The sequence below is a fragment of the Ambystoma mexicanum genome, chromosome 11 (assembly GCF_040938575.1).
Source record: "Ambystoma mexicanum isolate Mex_15411 chromosome 11, UKY_AmexF1_1, whole genome shotgun sequence".
NCBI classification, from domain to species: Eukaryota; Metazoa; Chordata; class Amphibia; order Caudata; family Ambystomatidae; genus Ambystoma; species Ambystoma mexicanum.
The window spans coordinates 1,213,929,894-1,213,945,660 of NC_090934.1; the positions used below are offsets into that span (position 1 = coordinate 1,213,929,894).

Genomic DNA, 15,767 nt, shown 5'->3' on the forward strand with positions numbered 1-15,767 from the left:
ACACCTTTCTTTTTTTTGTTGTTGTAAGCAGTATTTTCAATGGAATAGACACTGATGTTAGATATGTCAATCATACTTTCCTCTGTCATTTGTTGATGCTCTCTTTTGTCGCATTTCTGCTGGGAACCATTTTCTGAGTACGTGGATTTTTTTTCCGTAACCGTTATCCATTTTGTCATTAGCTCGTTTGTCTTGGTTTCGCTTTCCGATTTCTTCTGTGTCTGTTGTATTTTTAGACCTTGAATTTCTTTCAGTATAAGCCAATTGTTTGATGTTTTCTGTCTTGATTGTTGTTGGTTCTTCTCCTTCTTATAACCTTCAGAATTTTTTATTTTCAATTTCAGCTGGTCCTCTTTAGTTTGTCCCTTCATTCTCGTTTCAGTTTCACGTAAGTTTTCTTTTGGACTGTTGTGTTGTTTCAATCTGCGCAATTCTCGTAAGGACTCCTTGGCAATGTCTCTGTCCCGATCTGAAATCTGACTCACGATGGAGACGCCGGTATCTCTATTTGATTTTTATCATTCATTTTTCCTTGATTCTCAGTTTGGTATGTTTGGGTGCTGATGTTCACTGATTATTTTTTTTATTGAAATACCTCGTTCTTTTGTTGTTCTAGAGGGTTTGTTGGAATATTGGCTGTGTCCGTCATTGTGCCTCGATCTTGAGTGTTTGCCTTCCAAGCTTCTGTGGCCAATACAAAACCTTCTAAGTGAGTCAGTTTTGAAGTGAAGGATGCTAATAGTGAAGTGTGGTCCTTTAATGTATCGTTGATGGATTCGTATAACTTGCCAAATGGTGCTAAGGCGATGGTTACTGCTGACATCACCTGCAGTAAGTCAGCCTTATTTCCAGGTGAATTAGTTTCTTTTGTTTTCAGAGTTTCCTGTTCACGCTTAATTTTGTGTGGGGTAGAGAGTAGTAAACTCAGTGTGTCCGTTAAGGCGTCACCCTTTCTTTGTTGAATAGTCGAGTTCGTACATCTGGTCGACTCTTTGTGTTTAATCATGTTTTTGTAATTTAGTATAGCCTCTACCAGTTTTGCTTCTTCTTGATTTTTTTGATGAGTTTTTTGAGGCCTTGGTGCGATTTCTTGACTCCTTATCTCCTCTGTAGGTATGGTATCTTTACCTACTGCCTGGTCTCTTGTTTCGTCATTCAACTCTTTTTGTTTGGTCGTTGGTTTGTGATCTAAAGTAACTTCAGGTAATTTCTCTTTTTCAGAATTTCTTACGTTGACGGTTGTAAGCTTAGATAAAACTTCTTGGTTTTGTTCCCTTTCTGATGGTAACACTTCCGTCTCTAATGTATTAGATTTTGTTTCTTTCTTTTTTCCCTCGTCGTTAACTGCTGGTACTAGCTTCTTATTTCTGCAGTCACTAGCAAGTTTTCGTTGTTCCGTTGTAAGTTGGGGGGTCTTCGTTTGGCTAAGCTGCCAACGTATTTGAGGTGAAAAGCAACCACTTTCCGATGTTTCAACTGATACTGATTGATGGAGTGATTTTCTATGCGGGGATGGTGGAATCCCTTCCAGAATTTCCGTGTCGGAGAGTTCGAATCGGTTCATCGTGGGCGTTTTCCCTAGTTTTTCGAAGAACCTGCCGATCGGGTTATTTGTCTGGACTGTCAATTTGCCTGTTTTCTTTGGTTGGGACTTAAGTGGTAGTTTGAAGTTGGGAGTTGATGAACAAGTATGGTTAATGACTTTACGTTCTGGACTTTTAGTGTTTTTTTGCCCACAACTTCCTCTTGTTTGGACTTAATTGTAGATTCTGCTTTTTCATCATCATTTTGATCAAAAGATAAGTAATTTACATCTTGACACGGCGATGTTTCCCCTTGATGTTCGCTTGCTGAGTAAGTGTGTGTTTCGATCCAATTATGTTCTCTCAGCATATTAAGTTCGTCTGGTTCACATTCATCCAGGTCTTCCAGGTCGGATATAGTTCCATTGAATGAGTTGTTTTCTATAAGGTCTGTTAAGTTTGGATCCGGACTTGGTAGATCTGCTCTTGCTGTCACCGGATGAACCTCCGTTTTAATTATTTCTCATTATTTTTTTTTGTTTTGTTTGGAAAAGTCTGATCCAAGAATTTTTTTAATCCATTTTCTGTAGTTAGGTTGTGCGTGTTTATTTCTGGTGTGTATACATTTTTGTGTGTTTTTTTTGGCATGCCATCAGGGGGCAGCTTAGCGGACACTTTTTCCTCAGGGATCAACCCTTGTTGGTCTCCGGCCGGCTTAGCTTGCCACCCTTTCTTCTCTACCTCGTCAACCACGGCTCCAGTTTCCACCGTATCCTCGGGAGAACTCCACTCGCAGGGCTGCAAGGCCACTTCCATCCTCTCTACTTCCCCCACTAATGCAGCTGTGTACTCTAATACCCCCTCACCACTCAGGCCCCCAGACTCTCCGCAAGGAGGCAGCCGTGCGCAGTCCTTATTACTGAGAACTTTTCCATGAGTTTCCTCTTGAGCACGACTGTCTGTAAACACGGCCTCCAACTGTGTGGGACCATTTGTAGATGAACCATACTTGTGGGGTGATCTACGGGGGGGATTGGGGGTGAGAAGGTCCCTTTTTGCCCTTTGTGTGTAATCACCGTTTCAGTTTTATTAGTTGTTTTCTGTGCCTGAGTTACCACAGAAGTTTTTATGGTTACGAGGCCACTTCTCAGCAAGCGGCCGGAATCCTCAGAGTTCGTTGACAGCGGTACTTCCGCTAGAGGAGAACCCTCCATAGTGGTACGACCTTACAATGATGTTGGTGCAACGGGATCAAAGGAGATACCTCCCTCAGTCTCCCGTTTACACGGCCGGCACGCCCACCAGCGCCAAACAGCCGCACAACAGCCAGTGGGGCTTGTCTCCACCGGGCTTAATGCCACAAGGGTGGTAGCCTCAGACTCTTGAGGGAGTCCAAGATCACATGACAACTACACGTGGTGGAACAGGCCCCGCCTCCTCCAGGAAGCGAGCTTGAACGCTGATGCGGGCAAAATCCTTCACTCGCAATGCCGGGTGAGTGAGAAGCAGCTTGCGCTGCCCAACAAACAATTGCTCTGCTGTGAAGAGCACACAAAGGGCGGGCGGCAGCCTCAGACTCTTGAGGGAGTCCAAGATCACATGACCACTACACGTGGTGGAACAGGCCCCGCCTCCTCCAGGAAGCGGGCTCGAACGATGATGCGGGCAAAATCCTTCACTCGCAATGCCGGGTGAGTGAGAAGCGGCTTGCACTGTCCAACAAACAATTGCTCTGCTGTGAAGAGCACACACAGGGCGGGCGGCAGCCTCAGACTCTTGAGGGAGTCCAAGATCACGTGACCACTGCACATGGTGGAACAGGCCCCGCCTCCTCCAGGAAGCGGGCTCGAACGCTGATGCGGGCAAAATCCTTCACTCGCAATGCCGGGTAAGTGAGAAGCGGCTTGCGCTGCCCAACAAACAATTGCTCTGCTGTGAAGAATCGGCTATGGTAGTCTAGCACTGGGGCCCAGCAGTTGGTGAAGCGGTGGAGGGCCCACTCTCTCGCCGCTGTGACCTTCTCAGCCACCAGTATTTCCCATACTTTTATCCACCAGAGAGGTAGTATGGGGCCCTCTTTCTTTTTCCATTTACGTGCCACTGGGATCTTGGCTGCTAGTAATAGCTGTGTCAGCCGTTTAGTGGAGCATCCCATTTTGGGGTAGCAGTCTGGCTCGCTACACCCAGGAGGTACACTTCTGGGTCCATCCGCAGCCTGCGCTTGGTGATGACCTCAATGATTTGTATGATCCCCTTCCAGAAGGACTGCACCGTTGGGCAACCCCACCACATATGGAAGAAGGATCCCCATTCGCCACAACGTCTTCAGCAACTCGGGTCTATAGAGGTGTTGCAATGGTGTAGGCGGACCGGGGAGAGGTACCAGCAACGGAGAAGCTTGAAGGGGCTCTCCTTGTCCGTGACGCATCTGGAGGCCGAATTGATCATTGACCATATCTCCACCCACGTCTAGTCCTCGATGGGGTGTCCCAGGTCCGTTTCCCAACCGGCCATTTATGGGGGTCTGACCTTTAATATATCTTCTTGGAGGAGGTGGTACAGCTTAGTGATCTGTCCCCGGTGTGCGCCGTCCCCCAGCGCATGTTCAAGGAGGTGCAGGTCCTGAGTCGCCCCTTGACGAACCGCTGGTTGTGAGATCCATTGGCGCAGTTGAGCGTATGTGAACCTCTCTCTCACCGTCAACTGGAAGTGTCCCTTGCATTCCTTGAAGCTGAGCGGGGTGTTGCCCTTGTAGAGTTGGGAGAGGGATCGGAGGCCTCCTGTCCTCCATTGGCTGAAGTTTGCTGCCTCCATTCCTGGAGAGAAGTCGGGGTTCCAGATGACCGGGGAGAGCGGGGCCAAGCCCTTGGCAACTTCTTCCTTCACTGGGCCCATGACCATGCATCTAGTGTTGTTTTGGTAGTTGATAGCATCCGTGGTCCGCGGCTCCGGAGGGCCGCTGGAACATGCGGCAGAGAGTGTTGCTGCGGCTAACATTTAGCTTGCTCGATCCAAGCTCACTTCGGGGGGGACTCTTGTTCCGCCCAGGCCGAAGCACTCCCAGTTGGGCTGCCAAGAAATAGTTCATGAGGTGGTAGACTCAGGCCACCCCATTTAGCTGCTCCTGTCATGACTTTCATTGGTATTCTAGCCCTACACCCCTTCCAGACAAATTTCGCAAGCTTCTTCTATAGCTGCTCCAGGGCTTGTTTCGGGGGGTGACCGGGAGAGGGGAGCACAGGTATAGCAATCTGGGGAGAAAGTTCATTTTGCATGCTTTGACTCGTCCCAGTAAGGAGATTTCTTGGCTGTCCCAGCGTTGCAGGTCATTCTCCAGCTCCTTGAATAGGGGGGGGGGAGTTTGCTGTGTATAGCCATTTCGGGACCGCTGTGAGGCGTATCCCTAGGTAAACTGATGAATCGGTGCTCCATGTCAGCAGACAGAGTGTTTGGAGGGCGGCTATGAGGGGGCGCCCAGAATGATGCTCAGTGCCTCCTATTCGGAGTAGTTTACCTGGAATCCCGCCACTTATTCAAACGCCTCCAATTCAGTCAGGGCGGCAGGTCCTGAGAGGTGAGGTTGATGGCCTTCTGCAGCAATCTGGTAGCTCATAATGTGGGCTTGCCCTCATGATATGGGTCTGGCTGAGGAGCCCTCTGACGACCTTGATGCCACCATCTTCCTTCCTAGGCTCACACTGGCTTTCATCCTGACTAAGCTACAGCCTGACTTTCTCCACCCCACTATCCCATTTCACCTCTTGCTTACCTGCCTGTCACCGCCCGGTCACGCACTGTTCGCAGCTGCAACTCTAGTCTCACCTCCTTCTCATCGACACTGCTTGACATGGAAAGAGAGATGGTAGGAGGCAGCAGCCATTTTGATTTTTAGTTTTTTAATTGCTGGAAAGGCCATCGTGCCATTTCACAACTTTTAAAACCGCTATTGGCACCCCGGAAAGACAGTACTAACAGCTATAAACCCTGAGGTGGGTAACTTTACTGGTTAGTCAATGGTGCTGGGAACCATGTTTATTGGTCCCTGGGCTGTTACCATTTGGTAAACCACCTGCCTCGGGGTTATTGCTTAATTAGAACATTGTAATGTTGGCAATTCCACTGCAGACAACACAGGGGTTAGTTCGCTTGGCTTTTCTTGTTTTAAAGAGAACATTCTGCCCTCTTTGTGCCAACAGAAATAGTGCCCTCCTAGTGCCACTGCCCATTATACACATCTATTGTGCTTAGAGCCATTACCATATGGTAACAGCCCCATAATGTGGCATTATTGCTTGAACCTTCCACTATTTTTCAAAAAGCTTAACACCAATATTCTCCTTTTGTCGAAATTATATTTTGCACTTTAACTAACACCACCTTCCTTCTGTCCTCTGCTACCAAGTCCAAAAATACGTCTAGCGTGAATATTCACCTTTCTCCATGATAGGCATAGAGAAAAGGTTACTTTAATATTACTCACTGTAATGATGTTAGCTAACTTCCTAGGATGAACAATTTCTTAGAACTGTATCAGGAGTCTCTTTATGAATTAGACGACACATGGTAATTCGTGTTGTGAGATCGCCAATGGTCATATTATCAATTTCAGTTGTAATATTAGAAAAAATACAATCCCACTGACTGCAGGTGTATTTATGAAAACGTTTACAATTTCAATGTCCTAATTTATTTGAACAGATCTCTCTTGGTGTAAAGCATGCTACAGTGTCTCAGAGGGGAAACTCTCAAACCTATCTCCGTCACCTGGTCTATAGCACACATGAAATATACATAAATGTATATTACTTTAGTAAAAAACATGCCTGCTGCAGGCTTCACTGGCTAGTAATGGACACTTATAGGCCCAAGTGACTTGAGGGCTTTAATGTTGTACCCCGGCATCGTTACCGGCCAATGAAGCCCACTGCCACAATTCACTCCCTGCACTTTAATTTCTGCTACTTAAGGGCAGGCTTTGGGGTCTGTTCCCTATGGACATTCCTTCCAAACCTTACAACACAACACTGTAATGGTGTGGGAGCCTTAAAACCATATGCTGCACTTCACTTCCCTTCTGGATGGAGTATGGCTTTTTGGCAACCAATATGCTTCATAATTGAACAGACTATGCCTCCCAGAATGCATTCCCACTACTTCATCTCATCATGAGCAGGGCAGGGTTGGTTGGAGAATAAGGAACACCTGTGGCTGGCAGGGTGAGGGAGCGCATCAGTTATCTTTTTTCCTGAAGCAGCTGCCAAGGGCAGCAGCACAGCTTGCAAACTCCACCCTCACCTCACTTCACTTCGAGAAAGGGTGCAGGAATAACACCACACTTCCCCCCTAGCATCTCACCCATCGCGGAGCCTGGCATACTCTCTGGACAACCCCTACTATTAATAAGATGGAAAGTAGATATACATTTATAACTGAGCGACGTTATTTAGATGATTGGTTGTAGTTACCTTATCAGATCCCAATTCTTGTACATTATTACATATATTTCTACAGTGCCATATTTGATGAACATATGAATTAGTACAATGTACACATATAGAAAAGAACTTTAACATAACACATGAATTATACCAATGCATGTTATCCACCCTTTTCAATAAAAGATTTTACATAATCTAAGAAAGCATTCCACCACCCAATATATAAGAAATAGAAAGCTAACATGACAAATACAATTAAAAGGGACAACATAACACGTGCAAAATATAACCTTAGATGCAATCGTGTTGCTTGTATATATATATACCTAATCTATTCAGGTTTACTGTCATACATAGATTTACAATATGTATAGGACTTATTGAAAAAGAAATTGGTGACACAATTCATCCGTCTCCCTGTTGTCTGTTGTTCATGATTCTTGGGAATTGTTTTCCATGTAAGGCCAACCAGGTTTGAACTCTAATAGTCCTAGTCATTTCACTTGAACAAGCCTTCTTCAGGGCATGCTCGCTCGCTGTGCTGAAACCTTAGAAACCCTACATTCTTATATGTGGAATGTTCTCCCTACTTATTGAGCTATTATGGGAAACCTTCCAATGGGTTGTGCTTTAATATACAGACATCAATCTGACCCTTTGGGACCGTTGGTTGTTTTCCATATTTCCATTGATAGACACATATATCCAACCTAAGGTTTAATAACTTCATTGGGGTGTTTCACCCTTTCATGAAAAATTAATGTTTCATTCAGTGAACTACACGTGCAGGGGCCACCTTTTCCCCTTTTCCAGATGGCCGCCTGTGGTGCTGTTTGAACGAGGGCCTCTCTGTGGTGGAAAACTCTGCCTTTCATTAAAAAGAAAGCAATCCTAGGAGGAGAGCACAGGACACGTGTGTGATGCTGCATGGACTGCTATTAACAGGTTGTGGGGGCAAGGCATCCATCCAGGCCAGAACTCCCCGACCTCTATTTCTTGACACCAGAGTGTTCATGTAAAAAATAATGGGAAGGGGAAAGACTGGGGTTCCTCTGGTGGTGTCTCTACCCCCAAGAAACAGAGGCTAAATGAGCTTTTGTGAAGGTCCAGAAATCCAGTAGCTGTTTGGGGCATGAAGCAAGCATGTAGGGGAGGGTGTTTTAGGTTTTAAGTTTGGCACCGGCAGGATAGCTCAGGGGCAACGTGTTTGTCTTGGAAGCAAGACCAGGCATAGTAACATAGGTTTGAATCCCAGGCTCACGGTTAGAAACTGATCCCTGGTTTTGAGCGCATTGTTAAAGAACACTTATAATTGTAGCACACTTTGGTAATTAAAGCCCCCCAAAGATGTACAGGCCCACACAACCTGTACCCAACCTCAAAGGATCAATGCAGGTATGTTGCATGCCAAAGTGATACAATCTGACCCCTAACATAAAATCTGATGATTCTTTAAGGTACTGCCAACTTCTGACACCTTATTCCCCCCTGGGTTCATTAGTTGAACGGGGACAGTGAGTTCTTTCTCTGCACTCTTCTCTCAACCATCACTACATTTTTGATGCCATATCACTTTGAAAGTGGGTAACACTTTAAGGTGGAAAATCAAACCCCAAAATACCCACACCCTATATTCCACATATAGGTCTGATATAAGACTTATGGTATGGTATAAGACTTGTAAAGCACAATCACCTTGAAAAGGCATCCGTTTGCTGAACAAGAAAATAAACTACAGTGCCCAGAAGCTGTGGGCCAAGAGGGCCCTATCAAGGAAACAGGGCAGTCTTCCATTTGTGTATGAATTCTATAAAGTGTTATATAAGACGGGGACTAGTTGGCAAGGAATTCCAGAGCTTTGAGGCCAGGACTGAAAAAGCCTGACTGCCCCCATCCTGCTAATCTAAATCTAGGTACAGCCAGAAGTCCTGCTGATGTTGAAGATAAAGCTGAGAAAGGAAGACATTTGCAGAACCGATCTCTAAGAAACACTGGGTTGAGATCGTACCAGGCACAAGGCTTGCTCACATTAGAAATGTCCTCAGTAGGAGCAAGAGGTTTCATACAAATAGGAACTGAGAGGACCAAGGGCAATCCGATGGCCCCTCCAGTAACCTCAACACTTAAGCATGTTGCCTGCTCACCAGAAAGCCAGGAGTAGACGAAAGGTTGCAGACTTGCTGGATTGGCAGCCAAATCCATAGGAGCTGCTGAGCCAAAGAAAACCTTGATGAGAGCTTAAAGCTGCACCGGCCCTCACACCAGAGGAACCATAAGAACATGTCAGAATAGCATTGAGAGATGGTTGGGGAGGATAGCTCAGGGACAATGCATTTGTCTTGGAAGCAAAACAACACAGGTTTGAATCCTGGTCCACGCTTAGAGACTGGTCTCCAGTATTGGGTGGTCTGAGCGGTAAAGGGAAAATGAAGCGGTAGATAAAAGAGAGGGATGAGAGTGAGAAAAGGGATAGCAGAAACATCAATTACTCGATGGGTCCTAGATGTTCTAGCTGGCATTTTCGAGAAACATCTGTATCAGGACTATAGCTCGCAGCACGCTACTTGACTTCCCAGTATCAGGAATATAGCTTGCAGCACGCTACTTCACTTCCCAGTATCAGGAATATTCTGGAAAAAATGGCTGATAAATGCTTTTGATAGGGACCTGTGGGGGCAGATCAACTAAGGATGCTACATGCCAGGGCAGCTGAGTACTAACCAACCTGGAAAAAACTAGCAAAGTATTTTACACAAAGTGACTGCCGATATTGATGCCTGTTTGCCCCCAGCCACACCTCACATACCATCTAAGACCCAAAGGAAGGAAATCAAGAGACTCAGAGAGGAGGAACTCAAAGTGTTAGGAGAATCAAGAAGCTCGGAAAGAGAAAAATCGAGGAGCATCTTCAATTCTCAAACTGTTCTAACCCAATCAGTGAAAACAATAGGCAGACCACTTACTAAACGTATAGTTGTAACGTGTTGAAGAAAATTTGATTTCCGTTTGTACCTATCTCAAATATGAAACCCTCTGCCAATGGCACGCCAGCTCCATTGTGTGCACAACACTCCTGTACTATAGCCAGGAATCCTTCCTTAGGCCCTAATACTGCAACGTGCATTCGAAAGTGCACCAGCAAGAGTAGCAGGAGAAACAGCACCTCAAAAATGCATTAGGCCCAGGCTTCCATCCAATCTGATCAGGTTGGAATTGTGCCTCATCCAAGTGCCTCCGGCCAATGACTGAGGGCCCCAAAATACGAGAGAAAATAATTGACAAAAGGATTAGTATCCTGATTAATGTCCCAAAACCAGTAAGGCATGAACCCTGTGAAGTAGCCTGAAACTGAATCATTGGCTCGGCTAAGGGAGTAAGCCAGACCTTGAGCAGTCTGGTTGGAGGACTTCATGAAATAGACAGGTGTACAAAGGGAAGTGAGAAGCGAGGAGTCACATCATAGCTACCAGCTGTGGTGAAGAGAACTAGCCCAAATACCCTCTGAAGAAATGAATATGTTTACTAGAACAAGCCAGAAATGAACATAATTCTGGACCCCATTGCCATAGTAACTCTGTAGTAGAATAGCTCCTTCAAGAAAGCGTGACTCTGGGTCTTCCGCTCCAATCCTCATCCTTGAAAAAACCCAATCTGCAAAACAAGCCAACCCTCAATAGGACTTTTCACAGTCCCTGCCTGCCTGATTCTTCAAATGGGTCACAAGGTACATTCTAGCATGGTTCATAGCCCTCAAGTATTGCTGTGCAATTTCTCTCCCGAGGATAGCTCAGGGGCAACATGCTTGTTTTGGAAGAAAGACGACGCAGAGCAATACAGGTTTGATCCCCGTGTCTGAGGTTAGAAAAGTATAGGAATTAATCACTTTATAAATAACCAGTTACAATATATGTTTCAGACTGTGTGCTCTGATCTTATTTTCTGATGCAAAAAAGGTTAGTAACTGAAGTGTGATTAAACTGGTGGGTCCCCCCTGTTCTGTGTCCCTTCGGGCCAGAGGGCACCTGGTACTGATTCCTCTCGCAATATGGCATTACTTCGACTTTTCCTCATCGTCTCCACATGGTCACATGCTTGTCTTCAGGTGCAGGTATGGGGTGAGGGCCCCCCCACCAACTACCAATCCGACGCTGCTGCAACCATGGCCAAAGGTTTCATGCTTAATTGCAGCCTTACCATAACAATATTCTAAGGTTTTCCACTAAAGACCTCATTTGAAGGTTTGCGTGTGTTTTTAAGGTGAAAACTCCAGTGTTCCATAAGAGGAGCTTGTTCAGCTATTTTGAGCCTACTTCAGCGGGAAGGGCAGTGTTAAAGGTATTCACACATTAAGAGTAGCTTGGCATGGCTAATATCTGCCAAATTAAAGAAAATGTTGAATGTTTTGCAGAACAGTGTAGAGTAGCAGTGGATCAATTAATTATAGTGGAGAAGGGCAGCCTTGTGCACGTGGTGCAGAAAACACTGCAAATAACAAAGACGTTTGTGAAATAGTTTAATGGGTGTATTTGCGAGTGCAGTGTGGGCCACACTGTGAAAACAAATCAAGGGTCAACAATGTCCCAGGAAAGTGACACAAATGTGTGGTTGATCAGCCACCAAACACCACATAAATGAATATTGGCAACCTCTTTAAATGTAGCTTATGGTGTTGTGTGATGAAGGATCAACAGAACACAACGGTCAGAAGTACAGTTCAGCAACATTATTTCTACACAGTAAGTAAGGCGGGATAATCAACAGCGCCTAGAGGTTTGACTAGAACGTCAACGGGATGGGGTACTGAAAAGTGCCAGGATGCAGAGCGTGCTGTAGATCGGGCTCTCCCACACTTCATGTTCATCTGCCTCAGGAACATAACATATACAGCAAAATAAGCATTTCCCCTAGGCCTCCTTGCCACTAGGTTGGGGCTGAGTCAATAACTACTAATAGAGCTATAGAAAAGTAGACCACTGCCCTATATGTTCCTGTCTTCGGGATAGGGCCTGCTCACTTCTTGGCTAGCAAGTCATAGGAGGTCATTACAACCCCGGCGTTAAGGGTTAACGACGGCGTTAACCCTTAACACCGGATTCCCACTTTAACGCCTGCTTTTGGCAGACGTTAAAGTTCATGGCGCTAACCCGCCATGGTGCTAATTACGCCGCCGTAATTTACGGCAGCGTAATTAGCGCCTTCCCCACTCCCATTATGCCCTATGGGGCAAAAATGGGAATGGGGAAGGGAAAATGGGAAATGGGGATTTACCGCCCCACTCACCTTGGAATGGGGCGGTAAATCCTCCATCCACCATGGTGTAAACATAGTTTACACCATGGTGGTAAAGTTGGTGCACTTAGCATCAAGGTTGTAATGACCTCCATAGTGTTTGTGATATACGTCACCTAGCATGCTCCTTGACTTCGAAGTATCAGGAATATAGCTTACAGCGCGCTATTTGTGTTTCCAGTATCAGGAATATAGCTCACAGCATGCAAGATGACTTCCCAGTATCAGGAATATAGCTCGCAGCATGCTACTTTACTTCTCAATATCAGGAATATAGCTTGCAGCACACTACTTGACTTCTCTGTATCAGGACTATAGCTCGCAGCACGCTACTTGACTTCTCAATATCAGGAATATAGCTCGCAGCACGCTACTTGACTTCCCAGTATCAGGAATATAGCTTGCAGCACGCTACTTCACTTCCCAGTATCAGGAATATAGCTCGCAGCATGCTACTTTACTTCTCAATATCAGGAATATAGCTTGCAGCACACTACTTGACTTCTCTGTATCAGGACTATAGCTCGCAGCACGCTACTTGACTTCTCAATATCAGGAATATAGCTCGCAGCATGCTACTTTACTTCTTAATATCAGGAATATAGCTTGCAGCACACTACTTGACTTCTCTGTATCAGGACTATAGCTCGCAGCACGCTACTTGACTTCTCAATATCAGGAATATAACTCGCAGCACGCTACTTGACTTCCCAGTATCAGGAATATAGCTTGCAGCACACTACTTGACTTCTCTGTATCAGGACTATAGCTCGCAGCACGCTACTTGACTTCCCAGTATCAGGAATATAGCTTGCAGCACGCTACTTCACTTCCCAGTATCAGGAATATTGAACGCAGCATGCTACTTGACTTCTCAGTATCAGGAATATAGCTTGCAGCACATTACTTGACTGCCTCCTGAGTGCAAGCGACTCCTGCATGCTTCTTTCATCAAAACTGGTCACCGAAAATGGCCTAATAAGAGACAATTGTATAAAGGGATGCATGCTGAGGACTCTACCTACTGTAGACCATTCCTTTGGATGTGAGAAAGATTTTGGAGTCCTGTCCTGACGAAGGCAGGTGAAATATTCACACCAAAATGCAGCCACTCTGTGTTGACCCTGGACTACTCGCGAAATTCATTTTGTGATTTTTTTGTAGAATCGTTGCATCACTCTTTTTGAGTTGTTGTTCTTTGAAATAATGTATTCACTGTGTTACTCGCACCAGCCTTCTGCTCTAGCACCTTTGTAATACTGTTGGTATGCAAACATGTGTTGAATCATGTTACAATATTGTGCATAAACTATGTAAAATGAGAATTGAGATTAATGCTCAAAATAATTTAAATACTTGATTGAATCAAGACAAGTAAAATTTCACCTAATAATCTCAAGTTCTTTGAACAAGATGCTAATATTAACGAATTGAATTTGTATAAAGAATTTGTTTAAAGAAATTACAAAATAATCTTTGAATTAGCTAATGGTAGGAACACACCTCTCTCTGTATCAGTTACCCTCCCCAGTACCTACAATTGTAGGGGACACCTCTCGTGTACTACAGTATCAGGAAAAGAGCTTACACTACACTTACACTCAGTATCAATGGAGCTCGCAGCAAGCTACTTGACTTGTCAGTATAATGAATATAGCTCGCAGCATGCTCCTTGACTTTTCAGACCCAGTGATATAGTGTCCAATGCACTTCTTGAATTCAGTGTCACAAGTGTAGCTCACAGCACGCTACTTGACTTCCCAGTATCAGGAATATAGCTCACAGCATGCTACTTGACTTCCCAGTATCAGGAATATAGCTCCAAGCATGCTACTTGACTTCTCAGTGTCACAAGTATAGCTCACAGCATGCTCCTTGACTTCTCAGTGTCAGTAATATAGCTTGCAGCACGCTAGTTGACTTCTCAGAATTAGGAATATAGCTTGCAGCACGTTACTTGACTTCCCAGTATCAGGAATATAGCTCACAGCATGCTACTTGACTTCCCAGTATCAGGAATATTGCTCGCAGCATGCTACTTGACTTCCCAGTATCAGGAATATTGCTCGCAGCATGCTACTTGACTTCCCAGTATCAGGAATATTGCTCGCAGCATGCTACTTGACTTCTCAGAATCAGGAATGTAGCTCGCAGCACGCTACTTGACTTCTCAGTGTCAGTAACATAGCTTGCAGCATGGTAGTTGACTTCTCAGTAGCAGGAATATAGCTAACAGCACATACCTGACTGCTCTGTATCATGGATATAGCTCAAAGCATGCTCCTTGACTACTTAGTATCAGCAATATAGCTCGCATCATGTTACTTGACTTTTCAGTCCCAGTGATATAGTTTCCAATACACTTCTTGGCTTCAGTGTCACGAGTATAGCTCACAGCATCCTACTTGACTTGTCAGTATCAGGAATATAGCTTGCAGCATGCTACTTGACTTTTCAGTAGCAGTAATATAGATTGCAGCACGCTAGTTGACTTCTCAGTATCAGGAATATAGCTCACAACATTCTACTTGACTTCTCAATGTCATGAGTATAGCTCGCAGCATGCTACTTGACTTCTCAGTATCAGTAATATAGCTTGCAGCACGCTAGTTGACTTCTCAGTATCATGAATATAGCTCACAGCACATACTTGACTGCTCTGTATCAAGGATATAGCTCACAGCATGCTTCTTGACTACTTAGTATTAGCAAAATAGCTTGCATCATGCTACTTGACTTTTCAGTCCCAGTGATATAGTGTCCAATACACTTCTTGACTTCAGTGTCACGAGTATAGCTCACAGCATGCTACTTGACTTCCCAGTATCAGGAATATAGCTCGCAGCATGCTACTTGACTTCTCAGAATCAGGAATATAGCTCGCAGCACGCTACTTGACTTCTCAGTGTCAGTAACATAGCTTGCAGCATGGTAGTTGACTTCTCAGTATCAGGAATATAGCTAACAGCACATACTTGACTGCTCTGTATCATGGATATAGCTCAAAGCATGCTCCTTGACTACTTAGTATCAGCAATATAGCTCACAGCATGCTAAATGACTTCTCAATGTCACAAGTATAGCTCGCAGTACACTACTTGACTTCTCAGTATCAGTAATATAGATTGCAGCACGCTAGTTGACTTCTCAGTATCAGGAATATAGCTCACAGCACATTCTTGACTGCTCTGTATCAAGGAAATAGCTCACAGCATGCTCCTTGACTACTTAGTATCAGCAATATAGCTCGCATCATGTTACTTGACTTTTCAGTCCCAGTGATATAGTGTCCAATACACTTCTTGGCTTCATTGTCACGAGTATAGCTCACAGCATCCTACTTGACTTGTCAGTATCAGGAATATAGCTTGCAGCATGCTACTTGACTTTTCAGTATCAGTAATATAGATTGCAGCACGCTAGTTGACTTCTCAGTATCAGGAATATAGCTCACAGCATGCTACTTGACTTCTCAATGTCACGAGTATAGCTCTCAGCACGCTACTTGACTTCTCAG

At 44.8% G+C, this 15,767-nt stretch overlaps 1 protein-coding gene across 6 annotated transcripts in view; it reads left to right on the forward strand.

Annotated features, from left to right (window-relative positions):
- The window catches only part of LINGO1 (leucine rich repeat and Ig domain containing 1), a 6,683,609-nt gene that overhangs the window by 6,633,403 nt on the left and 34,439 nt on the right, over positions 1 to 15,767 (forward strand). The gene's annotated exons all lie outside the window — the stretch shown is intronic.